This window comes from Salmo salar, chromosome ssa25 (assembly GCF_905237065.1).
Source record: "Salmo salar chromosome ssa25, Ssal_v3.1, whole genome shotgun sequence".
Taxonomy (NCBI): domain Eukaryota; kingdom Metazoa; phylum Chordata; class Actinopteri; order Salmoniformes; family Salmonidae; genus Salmo; species Salmo salar.
In genome coordinates, this window is record NC_059466.1 from 44,505,087 (window position 1) to 44,526,480 (window position 21,394).

A 21,394-nucleotide genomic window follows, 5' to 3' on the forward strand; every position below is an offset into this window, starting at 1 on the left:
AGGGACTGGCAGCCATGGGCCTGACTCGGAGACAAGCAGGCTTTCATCTGAGATGGAGCGAGAGAGCTGAGCTGGAGGACTTGCCATGAAAAGATTAGAGTGCTGTTTGGCACAAGAATCAAGATGCACTGTGGATCTGTTGCACACCACCATGGCAACCAAAGCCTTACAGCCCCCTGCCAACTCTCCTCAATGCCATCCCTTCTCATGCAATTAAAAAGGATCTTACTGTATGGGATGAATACTTTTTTTGTACTGTACTCGCTTGTAACTGTAGCATATGAGCAGTGAAATCGTACGGTGAACAATAATGCATCTACAGTACATAGCTAAGTACACATATATTTCATGTGTCAAGTCTCTTATTGCAAAATAATAGGAGTCATTTATCTCCATTATCAATATACAGGCCAGCTAAGCTGTCCCAACTCCCTGTCCCAAAATCCCCATATCCCCATCCCTTATCACCATATCCTTACCCCCATATCCCCATATCCTCACCCCCATCACCATGTCCCTATATCCTCACCCCATACTGTATCACCATATCACCATCCCCATATCCCCATATCCTCACCCCCATATCCCATATCACCATCCCCATATCCCATATCCTCACCCCCATATCCCCATCCACACATCCCCATCCCCATATCACCATCCACATCTCCCCTTATCCCCATCCCCATATCCCCTTATCCCCATCCCCATATCACCATCCCCATATCCCCTTATCCCCATCCCCATATCCCATATCCTCACCCCCATATCCCCATCCCCATATCCCCTTATCCCCATCCCATATCCCCTTGTCCCCATCCCCTTATCCCCTGATCCCATCCCCATATCCCCTTATCCCCATCCCCATGTCCTTGATCCCATCCCCATATCCCTTTATCCCCATCCCCTTACTCCTGATCCCATCCCCATATCCCCTTATCCCCATCCCCATATCCCCATATCCCCATCACCATATCCCCTTATCTCCATCCCCATATCCCCTTATCCCCATCCCCTTATCCCCATCCTGTTATCCCCTGATCCCATCCCCATATCCCCTTATCCCCATCCCCTTATCCCCATCCCCATATCCCATATCCTCACCCCCATATCCCCATCCCCATATCCCCTTATCCCCATCCTGTTATCCCCTGATCCCATCCCCATATCCCCTTATCCCCATCCCCATATCCCAATCCCCATATCCCCATATCCCCATCCCCATATCCCATCCCATATCCCCTTATCCCCATCCCCATATCCCCATATCCCCATCCCCATATCCCCATCCCCATATCCCCATATCCCCATCCCCATATCCCCATCCCCATATCCCCATATCCTCATCACCATATCCCCTTATCCTCACCCCCATATCCCCCCATCCCCACCCCCATATCACCACATCACCATCCCCATGTCCCATATATCTCCATGCAGGGCACTGCTGTACCCTAATTACCAACCAGGGATGTCTCCTTGGAAGCCAGACTCCCCAGTCCCCGCCACCAGGTTTGATTGACAGCCTCCCACCACAGGAGGGGATTATTTACCTCCTAAAGTCTCCAGGGACTAAGTTAACGATCCCAGCCAGCAACACAACACAAAGAGGAAGTTAACGATCCCAGCCAGCAACACAACACAAAGAGGAAGTTAATGATCCCAGCCAACAACACAACACATAGAGGAAAAGCCTGAGAAGTCACTTCTGCCTGCTGGAGTTATTTGAAGCACACTCTGCTTCCTTTGAGGGGGATTAGAGAAGAGAGAGAAACGATTGTGTGTTGTGTGTGTGTGTGTGTGTGTGTGTGTGTGTGTGTGTGTGTGTGTGTGTGTGTGTGTGTGTGTGTGTGTGCGTGCGTGTGTGCGTGCGTGTGTGTGTGTGTGAGGAGAATTTCACAAATAGTGGCAAAGGCAGACGAAGCAGGAGAGACCAACCAAGGCTGAGAGAGAGAAAGAGGCTCCTGAAGTAAGAAAACTAATGTTCTCAGCACTTTGCCACTCTTCAAGGTGTCTGTGACAGTGCTGTGTTCATCTGTCACCCAGGCTGTGTGTGGAGAAGTGACTGGTAAGGGACAATGGCAATGTTTTGTGTTTTTATTAACAAATACAAGATATCACATTTAATCATGGTAGTAGGTGTGATGGTGGTGATGACGATTTATCCTTTGTAGCGTGATATTTCTACTGTTTGGTTTGTTTAGTTAGCAGTCTTACTCTTATTTTACTTATATACTTAGACCATATTATACAATGTGTCATCAAAAAGAAAGGAGGACCAAGGCAGTCTTCATATAATTAAAATGCCTTTATTTGTATGGCATGTTCAATAGAAACAAAGTTTTAAAAAACATTTTGTATTTATTTTTGGCTACTTTATGCCAAATAAAGATAAACGGGTTGAAGAAGTAACTGTATACTAAGGTCAAATTCAACAAGTTTGGCTGCAGTCACTTTCTTTTGTGTGTGTGTGTGTGTGTGTGTGTGTGTGTGTGTGTGTGTGTGTGTGTGTGTGTGTGTGTGTGTGTGTGTGTGTGTGTGTGTGTGTGTGTGTGTGTGTGTGTGTGTGTGTGTGTGTGTGTGTGTGTGTGTGTGTGTGTGTGTGTGTGTGTGTGTGTGTGTGTTTGTGTGTGTGTGTGTGTGTGTGTGTGTGTGTGTGTGTGTGTGTGTGTGTGTGTGTGTGTGTGTGTGTGTGTGTGTGTCTGTGTGTCTGTGTGTGTGAAATATTCAATCAATAATGTGTTATTCCCCTCTGGCTTTGTTTGCATTGTTCATCTGTATGTTTCATCAGCTGGAACATGATGGGGAAGTATGCATTAAGTCACTATCGATTGGTAGTGCCAGTATTTGTATGCAGCTGTTGGCCAGTGTCCTATACAATACACAGGACTGGGAATAAAAACAACTAGAGCTGAGACTGTTGTTGTTGTGGCATCAGAGGGGCTGATGTGCCAGTGTTGATTAGGAAGTTAAATGTAGATTTCCCGTCTACAATAGATGGACAATCTCAAAAGTAATTATTTATCATGAGAGGACCATAAACAATCAACTAATAATTCCTATACTGCCAGAAAGATTATAATATCACCTTTCTGGTAAAACTAGTCACATATTATTGTTTTCCTATACAACAAAAGTGGGGGCTTGAAATAATCAAAATAATTTCTAAATATAGTAAGAATCTAATTATAAACAACCTTTCTTATAACTGTAAAATAAATATCAACAAATCAAATTTTATTGGTCACATACACATATTTAGCAGATGCTTTGTGGGTGTAGCGAAATGCTTGTGTTCTTAGGTCCAACAGTGCAGCAGAATCCAACAATTCACAACAATACACACAAATCTAAAAGTAAAAGAATGGAATTAAGAAATATATAAATATTATGACGAGCAATGTCGGATTGGCATTGATTAAAATACAGTAGAATAGAATACAGTATATACATATGAGATGATTAAAGCAGTATGTAAACATTATTTAAGTGACTAGTGTTCAATTATTAAAATGGCTAGGGATTCCATGTCTATGTATATAGAGCAGCAGCCTCAAAGGTGCAAGGTTGAGTAACTGGGTGGTAGCCGGCTAGTGATGGCTATTTAACAGTCTTATGGCCTTAAGATAGAAGCTGTTTTTCAGTCTCTCGGTCCCAGCTTTGATGCACCTGCACTGACCTCGACCTACTGGATGATAGCGGGGAGAACAGGCAGTGGCTCGAGTGTTGATCTTGTTGATCTTCTTGGCCTTCCTGTTACATCGGGTGCTGTAGGTGTCCTAGAGGGCAGGCAGTGTGCACAGTGATGCGTTGGGCAGACCCCACCATCCTCTGGAGAGGATGCTCTCAATTGTGCATCTGCAAAAGTTCGTGAGGGTCTTAGAGGCCAAGTCAAATTTCTTCAGCCTCCTGAGGTTGAAGAGGTGCTTTTGCACCTCTGTGTGGATGGACCATTTCAAATTGTCAGTGATGTGTATGCAGAGGAACTTGAACCTTTTCACCTTCTCCAATGCGGTCCCGTCGATGTGGATAGGGGCGTGCTCCCTCTGCTGTTTCCTGAAGTCCACGATCAGCTCCTTCATTTTGTTGACATTGAAGAGAGGTTATTTTCCTGGCACCGCTCCGCCAGGGCCCTCACCTCCTCCATGTAGGCTGTCTCGTCATTGTTGATAATTAGGCCTACCACTGTTGTGTTGTCTGCAAACTTGATGATTGAGTTGAAGGCGTGCGTGGCCACACAGTCATGGGTGAACAGGGAGTACAGGAGGGGGCTGAGTACGCACCCTTGTGGGGCCCCTGTGTTGAGGATCAGCGAGGTGGAGGTGTTGTTTCCTACCTTCCCCACCTGGGGGCGGCCCATCAGGAATTCCAGGATCCAGTTGCACAGGGCAGGGTTCAGACCCAGGACCCTGAGCTTAATGATGAGCTTGGAGGGTACTATGGTGTTGAAGGCTGAGCTATAGTCAATGAACAGCATTCTTACAAAGGTATTCCTCTTGTCCAGATGGGATATGGCAGTGTGCAGAGCGAATTGAAGTGGGTCTAGGGTGTCAGGTAAGGTAGAGGTGATATGATCCTTCACTAGCCTCTCAAAGCACTTCATGATCACAGAAGTGAGTGCTACTGGGCGATAGTCATGTAGATCAGTTACCTTTTGCTTTCTAGGGTACAGGAACAATGGAGGACATCTTGAAGCAAGTGAGGACAGCAGACTGGGAATGGGAGAGATTGAATATGTCCAGCCAGCTGGTCTGCACATGCTCTGAGGACGCGTCTAGGGATGCCGTCTGGGCCGGCAGCCTTGCGAGGGTTAACACGCTTAAATGTCTTACTCACGTCAGCCACTGAGAATGAGAGCCCACAGTCCTTGGGAGCGGGCCGTGTCGATGGCACTATGTTATCCTCAAAGTAGGCGAAGAAGATGTTTAGCTTGTCCTGGAGCAAGACGTTGGTGTCCACAACGTGGCTGGTTTTCCCTTTGTAATCTGTGATTGTCTGTAGACCCTGCCACAGACGTCTCGTGTCTCAGCCATTGAATTGTGACTTACGGAGGGAAAAACTACACTGTTTGTGTTCAACCATATTACCAGTCACCTTGCCATGGTAAAATATCGTGGTTCGTGCTTTCAGTTTTGCGCTAATGCTGCCATCTATCCACAGTTTCTGGTTTGTTTAGGTTTTAATAGTCACAGTGTGAACAACATCCCCTATACACTTTCTGGTGAACCTCGTTACTGTGTCCGTGTATACGTCAATGTTATTCTTAAAGGCTATCCGGAACATATCTCAGTCTGCGTGAGCAAAACAATCTTGAAGCATGGATTCCGATTGGTCAGACCAACGTTGAATAGACCTTGAATAGAGTTTCTGCCTATAGGAAGGGAGGAGAAAAATGGAGTCGTGAAATCATGATCAATGATGTTTACTCTCAGGTGTGGCCGGATATTGGGAGGTTATTATTTGCAGATGATGTGGCCTTATGTAAGAGAGGAAGACATGTGCCTTACGTAGTCAGGAAGGTACAGGAAGCTATTGATGAGGTAGAGTGGTAGGCATTAATGTTGGAATTCAGGTTCTCTGTAGAGAATTTAGACAGTGTTCTTTACCAGGGGTAAGGTGGGAGATGAGGTATGCTTGAGGTTATATGGGAGAAACTTGGAGAGGGTGGGGCCCTTCAGGTTCCTTGGGGTGTACTTTGACACTAGACTGACCTGGGCAGAACACATTGAGAGAGCGGTGGGAAAGTGTAAGAAGGCGCTAAATGTGATGTGCTGTCTGACGGGGAAGGAGAGGGGGGGCTGCGCGTTTCTCATTCAGGACCATGTATGTTGCATTGATCTGATCTGTAATAGACTATGGCAGTATAGCGTATGGTTCGGCAGCCTGGACCTTAATGGAAAGGCTAGATGTCATACAGGGGAAAGGACTCAGTAGTGTGGCGTTTCTGACCTCCCCAGTTGCTGCACTACAGGTGGAGATGGGGGAAATGCCATTGCAGATTAGGAGACAGCATCTGGCAATGAATTATTGGGTCAACCTACAGGGACATGGGGTGTCTCATCCTGGAAAGGGATTTTACAGGCATGCTTGGAACATGAGCGAAGACAGAACATGAGCTTTGGGTGGGAGGGTAATACCCAGGCGAAGGAGATGGGACTGTATGGAAGAGAGTTTAGTCCAACGGTAGCTATTCCTGTAAATCCACCATGGCTACTCCCGCCTCCAGTAGTTCATCTAGAAGTGTTGGAGAGACTACAGAAAGATAGGGAGGGTGATGATCCATCTGATTTATTTAATAGACGTCTGGATTTTGTGTATCAGGATGTTGTGGCCATTTACACAGATGGTTCAAAAGATCCAATGACAGGACGTACTGGGTCAGCATTTGAAGTGCAGGAATGTGGGGTGAGAGTCAGGAAACGTATTACAGATCATCTGGCTGTATATACGGCGGAGCTGATGACTATACTGTTGGCCTTGCAGTGGGTGGAGGAAGTCAGGAAGCATATTACAGATCATCTGGCTGTATATACGGCAGAGCTGATGGCCATAGTGTTTGCCTTGCAGTGGGTGGAGGAAGTCAGGAAACGTATTACAGATCATCTGGCTGTATATACGTCGGAGCTGATGACTATACTGTTGGCCTAGCAGTGGGTGGAGGAAGTCAGGTAACGTATTACAGATCATCTGGCTGTATATACGGAGGAGCTGATGGACATACTGTTGGCCTTGCAGTGGGTGGAGGAAGTCAGGAAACGTATTACAGATCATCTGGCTGTATATACGGCGGAGCTGATGACTATACTGTTGGCCTTTGCAGTGGGTGGAGGAAGTCAGGAAACGTATTACAGATCATCTGGCTCTATATACGGTGGAGCTGATGACTATACTGTTGGCCTTGCAGTGGGTGGAGGAAGTTAAGCCAGACAGAGTAGTTATTTGCTCTGATTCATGTGCAGTGTTGATGAGTCTCTAGTCCTTTAGCTCACATAGCAGACAAGACATGTTTTATGAGGTGCTACAAACCCATTGCAGGATTAGAGTAATGAGTATACAGATAAGATTTACTTAGGTCCCAGCCCATGTGGGGGTGGAGGAGAATGAGCCAGTTGATGTACTGGCTAAACAAGCACTTAGTACTGGGGATGTTAAGGTTGTAGTTTCCATGAGCAAGGCAGAGGCAAAAAGCCTGATATGGACAGTAGTGGCGCAGAGATACTAAGGGCAGGCATTTATTTCAAATACAGAGGAGAGTCAGGGAGACCAGGACGGCAGGAAGGGACAAGATTAAGGGTGGGACACAGCCAGTTGAATAAGACCTTAAGTGTGATAGGAAAGCATCCAACAGGAAATTGTGATTATTGCCACGAAACCGAGACAGTTGAGCATGTATTGCTACAGTGTGGGCAGTATCAGAGGGAGAGAGAGAGGCTGAGATATAGTATCAGGGAGAAGGGGATTCAGGAAATTAGTTTAAAGAGTATATTGAGTAGAACGTCATTAAACATAGTCTCAAATATTTTGTTATCTTTTTTTAAGAGCAACGGGGCTGGCAGGTAGGATTTAGATTCTCCCTGTCTCTGGCCCACACTCCAGAATGGTAATGCACCATGACATTGGATGCCAACCGCCAATAAACCCCACTGAAGAAGAAGAAGATGGAGTCGTGATCTGATTTGCCGAAGGGAGTGCGGGGGAGGGCCTTGTAGGCATCTCGAAAGGGGAATTTTCTGTAATTGAGTGTTTTTCCAGAACTTCGGTAGCGTTTTCCTCAAATTTGCTTAGTTAAAATACCCAGCTACAATAAATACGACCTCAGGATATGTGGTTTCCAGTTTGCATAAAGTCCAGTGTAGTTCCTTGAGGGCCGTCGTGGTATCGGCTTGAGGGCTGTGACTATAGACGAAGGGAATTCTCTTGGGAGGTAATATGATTGTCATTTGATTGTGAGGTATTCTAGGTCGGGTGAACAAAAGGACTATGTTATCACAATCACACCATGAGTAGTTAATCATGAAACATACACCCCCGCGCTTCTTCTTCCGGGAGAGTTCTTTATTCCTGTCTGCGCGATGTACTGAGAACCCAGCTGGCTGTATGGATGGGGACAGTATATCCCGAGAGAGCCAGGATTCCGTGATATAGAGTATGTTACAGTCCCTGATGTCTCTCTGGAAGGAGAACCTCGCCCTGAGCTCGTCTACTTTATTGTCCAGTGACTGACCAAGAGCGAGTAATATACTCGTAAGCGGTGGATGGTGTGCACGCCTCCTGAGCCGGACTAGAAATCCACTCCAAATACCTCTTCTCCGCCGGCGGCATCTTGGAGCAGCCTCTGGGACTTCAGTTCAATTGCCCTGGGGGGTACAAACAAAGGATCCAATTCGGGAAAGTCGTATTCCTGGTCGTAATGCTGGTGAGTTACCACTGCTCTGGTATCCATAAGTTGTGTCCCAGCAGTATGTAATAACACAAAAAACGTTCTGAGCTAATAATGTAAGAAATAACACACACAAAAAACTAAATACAGCAAAGTTGCTTAGGAGCTAGACGTAGAGCTGCCATGTCTGTCGGCGCTTACTTAGTGACAATATACAATTGGAACCATTCAAATGCCTGCTGGCTCGTTAACAACTTCAGCTTTAAGCACACATTGATTTTGGCCATCTGTGACTAAGAGAAAGTAGTCTTGTTTCAATTCTAAATCCATCTGAGAACATCACAGCGAGATGAGACTATGTTTGCTGTAACCGCTAGAGCCCTCAAACTCAACTCTGGACCTCGAAGCCAGTTCCACTGCATTTTTTCAATGTTCCCCTCTAATCAGGGACTGATTTAGACCTGGGACACCAGGTGTGTGTGCGATTAATTATAAGGTAGAACAGAAAACCAGCAGGCTCCGGACCTCGTAGGGTAAGAGTTGAATACCCCTGCTCTAGAGTCTCCCGTTTCGTATGCCATATTGTAAGTGGAGCTGTGAGGTTCACAGCCAATGGAGTTCTATCCTTTGTCTGGATAGGCCAGAAAATGTGACATGTCGCTACTTACTCAAATGAGGTGTCAGATTTCACATACTGTGGTCGGGTTCCCCTGCTCAGACATTGCGTGCATCAACCAATGGTTGCGTGCCACATCATCGACTGTGTCATCGACTGACAGATTGCTGTAACATATGATGCGGTTAGATGAATGCGTAAAATACCTATCCTGGCATGGTAAGATCTGGGCAGAGGAACGCAACCTGTGTCTCAGATGAGAGCGGAGCAGGACAACCAGAGATGTCACGGAGCAATTCACAGAGCGCTCTGTATAGAAATATGTTGGTCAGAACTGGTCCAGAATCGCTCAAAGTCACCCAAATAGTGGACTTAACGTTTAAGAGGATTACTGTAGGCCATCAACGTCATATTGAGGCAGATTTCCATGACAGATGCCATGCAGTGTGCAGTGCACTGTCCACTCACCCACTATTTATCTCGGAAGATTCTGTTTTGATGAGTTCGCAAAATCAACTACACTGGACAAAAATATGAATGCAACATGTAAAGTGTTGGTTCCATCTTCCATGAGCTGAAATAAAAAATCCCAGAAATGTTCCATTCTGACATGACTTTCCCTTTTGGGTGAGGATCATAGGAGCCAGATCCCCCCCCCTCTCTCTCCCACAGAGGGGGAGAGGGGTGAAGTTGGACGCTTTATGACGGTCTAAATTGCTGCAGGAACTCTCTCTCTCCCACACAATGAAAGGGAAGTAAAAAAATCCCTTTGTTACAACAGAGAGAGATTTTGTAGTACGGTGACATCCAAGGTTGGATAATGAAACAGTATTTCTGTAATCCAAATGGTTGAAAGGGTTCGTGGGTACTTAAAGAACAATCATGTTGAATTCATTACTAATTTCTGATGTAACTAAGGACAGTAGAACAACGTAACTGTATCTCTGAATGTGTATATTTCCTAGTGATCAGATTCACATCTAGATGTTGTGGAACTTATACGATTAAATGTGAAACTATTTATGAGAAGATGTAATGTGATGTTAGCCTTCTAAATGACAGAAATGTTTTTCATATGAAGTCTTAACCAGTCAGTGACCACACCCACGTGAGCACAGACATTATGTCGGCGTAATGGAACAACCTTTTTTCCGGAGTGCATAAAAGGAACCGTGATGAAATTTACATCAGACCAGTGGGACCGACAGCGTGAGCTGGAAGGTACGAAATGGTTAGACGCTCTGAAACTTTCAACAGAGGAGAAGAAAATCTCTATAGACCAGATAGCATAAAGCAGTGGCCACATGGCTGAGAAATAGTTTAAAACTAAAGACCAAGCAGGCAGACAGTGTGAACCGGACGTCACGAATGATTAGACACTACAAGACCAGTACACGGACAGCGTGAGCTGAAAGGAACAAAATGGTTAGAAACTCTGAAACTTTCTCAAGTGAAGAAGATGAAGACTATACAGGAACATTCCCTCTGCAGCTGTTTAAGTACTTTAGTCTAGTAAACGCGACTGAGAACCACCAGGTGGTACTCTGAAAGATCCATTCTATAGAACATTTCCCTATCAAACGACCATTGGTACGTCTGATGTATGCATTATAACAGAGCTACAACTACAAAAGACTTTGATCCCTGGTGAACAAACCAGAGACTTCCAGTCAAATTACTCCCCAGACGGACCATCAATTTCAATAGAGAGACAACAAAGACATACACACGTAAATGTGTACATTGCAATTCTTTCAAATGAGCGGCCGTTCATGTGCAAAGTATTCGCATTTCCATGAGCATAGTTCTCAGCTTTATGTACGTTAGTGAAGTCCTTTCCCTTTTTCTCCAGCTCTTTCTTACATGCCACTCACTTTCCCTCTCTTTTGCATCCGCCATTTTGTGTAACAAGCCGTCATATCTGTTCAGTCCACTAGAGACTTTTCATTGCATTATGTAGTAATCAATGTGTAAGTTATTCTGTTTGTGCGTTTATGTCATTTTCTGTGATTATTTAGTTAGTTAGTAAATAAATAATTAAGCCTATGTGTATATCGCTGATTCATCACTTATGCTAGGGTTGTGCAGATATCCAAGGATTTTGCGACATCCAGAATGAGACTGAAGGTAAATTAATTAATGACTGATTGATGACGGAAATGTAAGAGATCTTTATATCTTTAAGAGTTATTTCGGGAAACGGTAACTCGCTAAATAAACTTTTTCCGTGGTTCACCAAGATCGCTGATAAGTTAATTGTTACAGGATTAATTTAATCATTGTAATAATTAAACATAGTTAATTGATTTGAGAAAATAATCGTCATCACCTTATTAATGACAGTAAAGACACGACAATTCTCACAAATTTCATTCAAATTGTGTGCACAAATTTGTTTACATCCCTGTTAGTGAGAATCCATCCACTTGACAGGTGTGGCATATCAAGAGGCTGATTAAACAGCATGGTCATTACACAGGTGCACCTTGTGCAGGGGACAATAAAAGGCCACTCTAAAATGTGCAGTTTTGTCCCACAACACAATGTCACAGATATATCAAGTTTTGAGGGAGCGTGCAATTGGCACGCTCCCTCAAAACATCAGGAATTTCCACCAGAACTGTTTCCAGATACTTTAATGTTAATTTCTGTACCATAAACCGCCTCCAATGTCGTTTTAGAGAATTTGGCAGTACGTCCAACCGGCCTCACAACCGCAGACCACATGTGACCACGCCAGCCCAGGACTTCCACATCCGCCTTCTTTACCTGCAGGATGGTCCGAGATGAGCCACCTGGACAGCTGATGAATTTGTGGGTTTGCACAATCGAAGTATTTCTGCACAAACTGTCTGAAACCATCTCATGGAAGCTCATCTGCGTGCTCATCATCCTCACCAGGGTCTTGACCTGACTGCTGTTTGGCGTCGTAACCGACTTCAGTGGGCAAATGCTCACCTTCGATGGCCACTGGTACGCTGGAGAAGTGTGCTCTTCACAGATGAATCTCGGTTTCAACTGTACCGGGCAGATGGCAGACAATGTGTATGGTGTTGTGTGGGTGAGTGGTTTGCTGATGTCAACATTGTGAACAGAGTGCACCATGGTGGCGGTGGTTATATTATGAGCAGGTATAAGTTACGGATAATGAAAACAATTGCATTTTAACTTGAAGGCACAGAGATTCCTTGACGAGATCCTCAGGCCCATTGTTGTGCTATTCATCATCCACTGACATCACCTCATGTTTCAGCATGATAATGCATGGCCCCATGTCGCAAGGATCTGTACACAATTCCTGGAAGCTGAAAATGTCGCAATACTTCCATGGCCTGCATACTCACCAGACATGTCACCCGTTGAGCATGTTTGAGATTCTCTGGATCAACGTTTACGACAGCATGTTCCAGTTTCCGCCAATATCCAGCAACTTCACACAGCCATTAAAAATTATTGGACAACATTCCACAGGCCACAATCAACAGCCTGATCAACTCTATGCGAAGGAGATGTGTCACGCTGCATGAGGCAAATGGTGGCCACACCAGATACTGACTGATTTTCTGATCCATGCCCCTACTTAAAAAAAAAAGTAATGTCATCATCGTAACCCTACTGACTGGGCAGACATCAATTCACCGTCTTTTCCAAGTTGGTTCAATGTAATTTCATTGAAATGACATAGAAACAACATTGATTCAACCAGTGTGTGCCCAGTGGGTAGTTGCTCTAGTCTAGTGCAATGGGCCACTGAAATATTTGTATTCATTAATCAATCTTTTCTCAACCCATAGAAAACTGGATTACATTTTCATAGCTTTCTGAAGTGAGAAAGAAAACATGAACGTAAGTGTTCTCATGGCAGGGGTTCTGCGATGGGTAACGACCAATCTGAATGGATTACTGCCAGAGCTCTGTAGCCAGCATGCTGTTCTGGGGCCTTTGCGCTGCAAACTAACACGGGGTCTTATTACGAGTTATCAATAGTCATATTTTGCATCTGAAATGGTACCCTATTCCCTATATAGTGCACTACTTTTGACCAGAGCTCTATGGGCCCCTGGTCAAAAGTAGTGCACTAAATAGGGAATAGGGTGCCATTTTGGGAGAGAGCCTTAGTGATCCCATGAGGTCATTGATAAAAGGTCATCCCAGGTAGTGGAACGTGTGAGCTGAGATACGGGACATACATCAGCCTTTGCCTATGGATGTGGGATGGAGGCCAGGGTTTAGCATTGATCAGATGTTGTACGATGTGATTTCATCAACGGGCGGCTGCCAAACATGTCTAGTAGCTGCAGACGTTTAGAGAGGGTGCATTTTTCCACATGACCACAGAGAGAGAGAGCGGTGGAACTGGTGTCAACAAACTGAGGAGACTTTCAACACTGTCTCAGTCAACTGTTTCAACCACAGATACATTCTGCTGTGTCTCCATGTCCATTCAGTGTGTTTACATGGGAAGATGGAATGAGGGTGTGTTCAGTGCGAGAAACTGACAAGTGGCTTGTGAAGTTTAATGAAAGTCAAGATAAAACTTCCCAGTGTTTGGCTTTACCATCACCTCAGTATTATGATCATGATGCCATCGAGGATGATGTAAATATTTTGTTGTGACTGTAAACACACCATTTTCATACAGAATCTAATGTATTCACGGTGGTAAACAGCACAGCCAATATGATCCTGATAACTCTTTACCATGGAAGTCTAGCTTTCGTTCCACTGTGAGTGTTTCTGCTCTGTTAGGCCACTAGTCTCATTCTGTACAGGTGTAATGATGCATGGTGACATCATTCATTGTTTTGTTTGGCTATTTGTCACTGGGCTGTATAGTGTTTCCCTAAGACTGGGATGAGAACCACCACCTCACATTGAACTGGGATGAGACCCACCATCTCACATTGGACTGGGATGCGACCCACCAACTCACATTGGACTGGGATGAGACCCACCACCTCACATTGGACTGGGATGAGACACACCATCTCACATTGGACTGGGATGAGACCAACCATCTCACATTGGACTGGGATGAGACCCACCACCTCACATTGGACTGGGATGAGACCCACCACCTCACATTGGACTGGGATGAGACCCACCATCTCACATTGGATTGGGATGAGACCCACCATCTCACATTGGACTGGGATGAGACCCACCATCTCACATTGGACTGGGATGAGACCCACCATCTCACATTGGACTGGGATGAGACCCACCATCTCACATTGGACTGGGATGAGACCCACCACCTCACATTGGACTGGGATGAGACCCACCATCTCACATTGGACTGGGATGCGACCCACCAACTCACATTGGACTGGGATGAGACCCACCACCTCACATTGGACTGGGATGAGACACACCATCTCACATTGGACTGGGATGAGACCAACCATCTCACATTGGACTGGGATGAGACCCACCACCTCACATTGGACTGGGATGAGACCCACCACCTCACATTGGACTGGGATGAGACCCACAATCTCACATTGGACTGGGATGAGACCCACCACCTCACATTGGACTGGGATGAGACCCACCATCTCACATTGGACTGGGATGAGACCCACCACCTCACATTGGACTGGGATGTGACCAACCATCTCACATTGGACTGGGATGAGACCCACTACCTCACATTGGACTGGGATGAGACCCATCACCTCACATTGGACTGGGATGAGACCAACCATCTCACATTGGACTGGGATGTGACCCACTACCTCACATCGGACTGGGATGAGACCCACCATCTCACATTGGACTGGGATGAGACCCACCACCTCACATTGGACTGGGATCAGAGCAACCATCTCACATTGGACTGGGATGAGACCCACTACCTCACATTGGACTGGGATGAGACCCACCATCTCACATTGGACTGGGATGAGACCCACCACCTCACATTGGACTGGGATGAGACCCACCACCTCACATTGGACTGGGATGAGACCCACCACCTCACATTGGACTGGGATGAGACCCACCACCTCACATTGGACTGGGATGAGACCCACCACCTCACATTGGACTGGGATGGGAGCAACCATCTCACATTGGACTGGGATGAGACCCACCACCTCACATTGAACTGGGATGAGACCCACCATCTCACATTGGACTGGGATGAGACCCACCACCTCACATTGGACTGGGATGAGACCCACCATCTCACATTGGACTGGGATGAGACCCACCACCTCACATTGGACTGGGATGAGACCCACCACCTCACCTTGGACTGGGATGAGACCCACCACCTCACATTGGACTGGGATGAGACACATCACCTCACATTGGACTGGGATGAGACCCACCACCTCACATTGGACTGGGATGAGACCCACCATCTCACATTGGACTGGGATGAGACCCACCACCTCACATTGGACTGGGATGAGATCCACCACCTCACATTGGACTGGGATGAGACCCACCATCTCACATTGGACTGGGATGAGACCCACCACCTCACATTGGACTGGGATGAGACCCACCACCTCACATTGTGACAGTGTTATGTGTTTTTCATCAACTACATGGACATTGGCGTGTTGCGTTGAATAATAATCATTGTGGGAAATACAGGATTGATAACGTGGCTCTACCTGCTGTGTTTCTATATAAGTCAACAGCAAGTCACTGAAACCACATACATTATGATGAATGCTTATTGGATTATATAAACATTCTCTAGTAACACCATATGTGCCGTTTTGGAAATACTTTCTGAACACAGCAAAGCTTCTCAGCTCACAATCCCTGAGCAGACACACCCACCTCTCCAGAGGTCCCTCCCCCGTCTGTGTGATTGGTTAGTTTGCAGCCCACGGCAGACAGTTTCAACCTTCCTAGAGGGCCAGAAACTCACAGAAGAGTCAATACTGGTACTGGAGGTAAAAACAGACGAGTCAATACTGGTACTGAAGGTAAAAACAGACGTGTCAGCCTGTTCTTCCAGAGCGTTGCAGTGGATTGGCCTGTTATAGTGTAGAGTTGCCGGACTCGTCAACTGTGAGACATTTCTTATTTCCCCCTGTTTGTGGATAATGGGATTTTAACCATGTGGCAGGTAAAAAAAAAAGAGGTTACTGCTTACTTTATCTTCAGGTTTGCATATTTTCTTACACAGAAACAAGTGGTGTCTGTGTGCTGTAAGTGTTTCGGTGTCAGTGTGTTGACATGTTTGGGAGCAAAATGTTGACTCAGCCTCGAGGCAGGGCGTAGTTCAAAAGCTGATGTCACTCTGCTGTTCTGCACTCAGAAAATTCCATTATGGTTGAATTATGAAAGTGACATCACAGAGTGTAGAATAACACAGCGGGTTGAGGGAGGCAACAACACGGCAAAATGTTGTGATCATGTGCAATGGATTGTCTGTGATCTTCATTCTTTTGACGTGACTCATTCTAAAGCTGCGAATGTTGTGATTAGGAAAGCTGGTGTGTCAACTTCAGTGCTGATACCAATACCAAGGTTTACCACCTTGATTGTCACGAAAACATTATTTATGAGTTAGATCAATCCTAAGAAGTGTAGCCTCTTTTTTTTATCAAACATTCCATTTTCAGAATGCAGTTGGAATATCAGCATTTATTGTTGTTCAGTTCATAGAATTCTTGTCTTGCTCTCACACATGTCAATGAAAGCTATTTCTGCGTTGAGTGAAGCTCCTCTTTTTCAAAAGTTTATTACCAATAACATTGTCAGTTTGTTCCACAGTATGAGAGTTATATGCTAACAGGAAAATGAGAATATCCCGGTGTCCCAATGCCCCACCAAATGTCTTTTACTACTTAAGATAAGATAAACACAAGTGAAATATAGCAGTGTTTGCAATCTGAGTTGCCTGTCTAGCTTCAAAGCAGTACTATTGTAACAAAATATTGCCTGTAGTTTTAGAACAGAGCTTATCTGTGTACTTCCTTATTACTTTATTATTTTATAAGTATAAAATGGAGACTTGTTGGAGCCTGGGGTTTTCTTGATTAATTAGTAACTAACTATCTCCCAGTGGAACAGAGGAATGCCTGACTTTTCTCTGTATTCACTCTTAGATCACATGTATCCCCATGGAAACCGTGTCAGTGTGTGAATGATTTGTTTAGGTTGATTGTAGCCTAGTTGTTGAAAGAGGTCAACAAGGAAAGGTACAGGCGGGATAGTGAATAATGACTTTGGGAGTCTACATCCGTAACGTTTTGTTTGACACTAATATAGATCAGTATTATGGCAGTCTGTGTGCATAGTGCATGATTTATCATCAGTTTAAATAGTCCAATTTGTCAGGGATTGTCAGTGTCATGCGGTTTACATGTCAGCCACTAGGTGTCCCTCTCTTACCTCTGTTTTGTAGTGGCTAAAATGCCCATCAATTTATATGTGGTAATCTGAAATCACTATGCAGCAATATAAACTGTACACTTTATGTATAAGAATTACAAAATATGTACTTTGTTAATCCATACATTTTTTAAGTAATTTCAATGATGCATAATAAACCCTCATTTTAATCCAGTGAGTACTTTGTACAGTATTTTGGGATCAAGGGAGAACATTAGATTATATTTTAATCATACGATTGGAATACGAGATTAGTGCAATCCAACTGCAACCAATTCTGTTATCATTAAATCTATGCTGGGCCAGGGCTTTGCTGGAAAATAATGAGTCTGGGGGGGATTCAGTGAAAGTTCATGTGGTCATGGAAAGAAAACGCTATTTTCCTGCTGATGCCACCTGCCAAGCCGCAGAGAGGAAATGGGAGAGTTTGGCTGTTCTGATAACTGACCAGGATGACCTATGACCTACAGAAAGACTGGCCCTGCCAGCAGAAGGCGTAGCTAACAGACCCTCTGTTCTAAAGCTGCTTGACTGCTTGGCTGGCTAAAGGCTAACTGGCAATGGTTCAATCCAACTAGTGGCCTCTGTTTCCAATTTCTTATCTATGGTCAAATCCACATTGGATTGTCTCTCTCAAATGCACACAAACTCCTTTGCAGTGTATCTCCTTCAGCTGGTTGCATTTCGTAACTGTAATATTGTATTTTTACATGTACACTCCTTACTGTAGGCTATTGTTTATTGGCACACATTGTAATCAAAATCCCTCATCAAGACATCAATACTAAACAAAGGAAATACCTATTGTCATGTCACAGTCAATACATATGTAGAATCTTAATTTGATCACTCTTTTGCTGCTGAAAAATGTCCTGCACAGCAGGATATGCAAACTTGTAGTGTATTCAAGGTTTAAAAAAGGCCTCTAAAGTTTGAGATTTCACATTGAAATGTCAGACTTGATGTCAGCCTTGACAGGAGGGGGCTGTTGGACCGCTCTATTGAACCAGCTGCTTTAGGGGGCAGAGCCAGGCCACACAAGTGCTTTAGGGGGCAGAGCCAGCCCACACATTGGTCACAGATACGCCACAAAAACAGGATTACAGATAAACATGTATGGTATCTGCCCCGGGAAAAAGAGCAAGTTCTCTCTCTCTCTAATGATGAATACATGGATAAAGGCCGTCATTAGAGATGATCAAATAGCGTGGCAAAGCTGATTAGAAAGAGCTTGAGTTGAGAGAAAAAACAATCCAAGTATGACTCTCGTTTAAAATAAATCTATTTAGTTATACAGATGTAGGATCTTAATTTGATCACTCTTCTGCTGCTGAGAATTTTCATGCATAGCAGGAATTGCAAAGTTGTAGTGTATTCAAGGTTTAAAAAGGTTGTAAAGTTTTGTAATTTTACTGCTGTAGCAAACTCACTCAAATTAAAATCCTACATCTGTAAGCTTTAATAGAAGCTCTAATATTCAAATTCAGTTTCACGGAAGCACCGTATTGCTTAGTAGAGTACTAATGCTTGATTTGTGCATATATCCAACTGGAAAACCTGTCAGTGCCCACATGCAGAGAACCTTATCCCTGTCTACTGTTTCTCTGGTAGTTCAGCAATTACACCACCATGCATGCCTGGGCCCTGGGGATAAACAATTTACACTTCATCCTATTATTAAGCGTATATTATCGGCTTTCCTGCACTTAATCTTGCCCGGTCTGCTGAAACTAGATGTCGGGGATTTAACAACCTTTATGACAACAGCTCTGTGGGTCTCTTTTTTAGGCTGGCGGTGTCTAGATGTGGTTACTCATTAGACAGTGTTAGTTGGCTTTTTAAAAGTGCTGTTTCTCTCTCTCAGGCCACGTGAATGCACAGTCCTATTGGCTATTGATTGTGAGTCTTGTGCCAACCAATGACTGTAGGTGACAAACCCCCCCGGGTTGGTTGTAGAGCCTGTCCCGGCCCCATTGGAAAGTTCACATTTTTCCATTGCTGGCAGTGGACAGACAGGGGGCTGGCTTCAAGGCAATTGATCATTCAGATCTACCCATGCATTTACTAATCCAAGTTAATGCAGCATGATTTTTGTGTATGATGAGACTGCTGACTCAGTGTTATATTTCTCATAGATAAGCACATTTTTTCAATTTAACTAGGCAAAACAGTTAAGAACAAATTGTTATTTACAATGACGGTACACCCCGGCCAAACCCTAACCCAGATGACGCTGGGCCAATTGTGTGCCGCCTAATGGGACTCCCAATCACAGCCAAATGTGATACAGCCTGGAATCGAACCAGGGACTGTAGTGGCATCTCTTGCACTGAGATGCAATGCCTTAAACCGCTGCGCCACTCCAGAGCATGCCATCAATTTATTTTGTATTATGCATGAATGTTGCATACTTGTGGCCAATGTACGTATGAAACTATTCCTAGAGGACTTTGTGTATAACAAAACATTATTTTTAAATAGCAGGCATGTGTTAGGCTACTATAGGTGTAGAAAGAATCTAGGACCATGTTTTTAGGAACCTCTGGGTCCCGGGTGTGTGAAGATGAACCTCACTCTTCTCCACTGAAACACACTGACACTAAAATGCACCAGTACAGTACCTAACAGTACAGTACAGTACACTACCTAACAGTACAGTACAGTACACTACCTAACAGTACAGTACAGTACAGTACATTACCTAACAGTACAGTACAGTACACTACCTAACAGTACAGTACAGTACAGTACACTACATTACAGTACATTACACAACAGTACATTACACTACACTACAATACACTACAGTACAGTACACTACACCACAATACACTACAGTACAGTACATTATCTAACAGTACAGTACACTACAGTACACTACATTACACTACCTAACAGTACACTACACTACACTACAATACACTACAGTACACTACCTAACAGTACAGTACACTACATTACACTACCTAACAGTACAGTACACTACATTACACTACATTACACAACAGTACACTACAGTACACTACATTACACTATCTAACAGTACAGTACAGTACAGTACAGTACACAACAGTACACTACAGTACACTACATTACACAACAGTACATTACACTACACTACAATACACTACAGTACAGTACACCACCTAACAGTAAAGTACACTACACTACAATACACTACAGTACACTACCTAACAGTACACTACACTACAGTACAGTACACTACAGTACAGTACACTACAATACAGTACACTACAGTACAGTACACTACAGTACACTACAGTACAGTACAGTACTGTACAGTACAGTACAGTACACTACAATACACTACAGTACAGTACATAACAGTACAGTACACTACCTAACAGTACACTACACTACAGTACAGTACAGTACACTACAATACAGTACACTACAATACAGTACAGTACACTACAGTACACTACAGTACAGTACAGTACAGTACAGTACCATACACTACATTACACAACAGTACATTACACTACACTACAATACACAACAGTACAGCACACATTACATTACAGTACAGTACTTTACACTACAGTACAATACATTACACTACATTACACTGCAATACACTGCAGTACTGTACAGTACAGTACTTTACACTACAGTACAATACAGTACACTACAGTACACTACTGTACACTACCGTACACTACATTACACTACCGTACTTTACACTACGGTACAGTACAGCACACTACACTACATTACACTGCAATACACAACAGTACACTACACTACAGTATACTAGACTACAGTACAGTACAGCAGGCATTACTGCACAGCTGGAGGCCTCACAGGAAATCAGACAGGGGAATGCCATTGACATTCCGATGCCATCTCCAACACCATATGTTACACACTGGAACAGATTAACACAGGGTTTATCATGAACACACTGGAACAGATTAACACAGGGTTTATCATCAACACACTGGAACAGATTAACACAGGGTTTATCATCAACACACTGGAACAGATTAACACAGGGTTTATCATGCACACACTGG

The 21,394-nt window shown here is 44.3% G+C and overlaps 1 protein-coding gene across 6 annotated transcripts in view; it reads left to right on the top strand.

Annotated features, from left to right (window-relative positions):
- LOC106586808 (E3 ubiquitin-protein ligase Midline-1) overlaps positions 1-21,394 on the top strand; it is a 79,722-nt gene that overhangs the window by 24,774 nt on the left and 33,554 nt on the right. For 2 of the 6 annotated variants that reach the window (XM_014174476.2, XM_014174483.2), the window contains exon 1: positions 15,811-16,086. The exons of 2 other annotated variants lie outside the window; for them this stretch is intronic. The gene's annotated coding sequence lies outside the window, so the exon portion shown is untranslated. Of the gene's footprint in view, positions 1-1,838; positions 2,069-15,810; positions 16,087-21,394 lie in introns of those variants that run through there. 2 more of the 6 variants (XM_014174478.2, XM_014174482.2) reach the window with 2 other exon arrangements.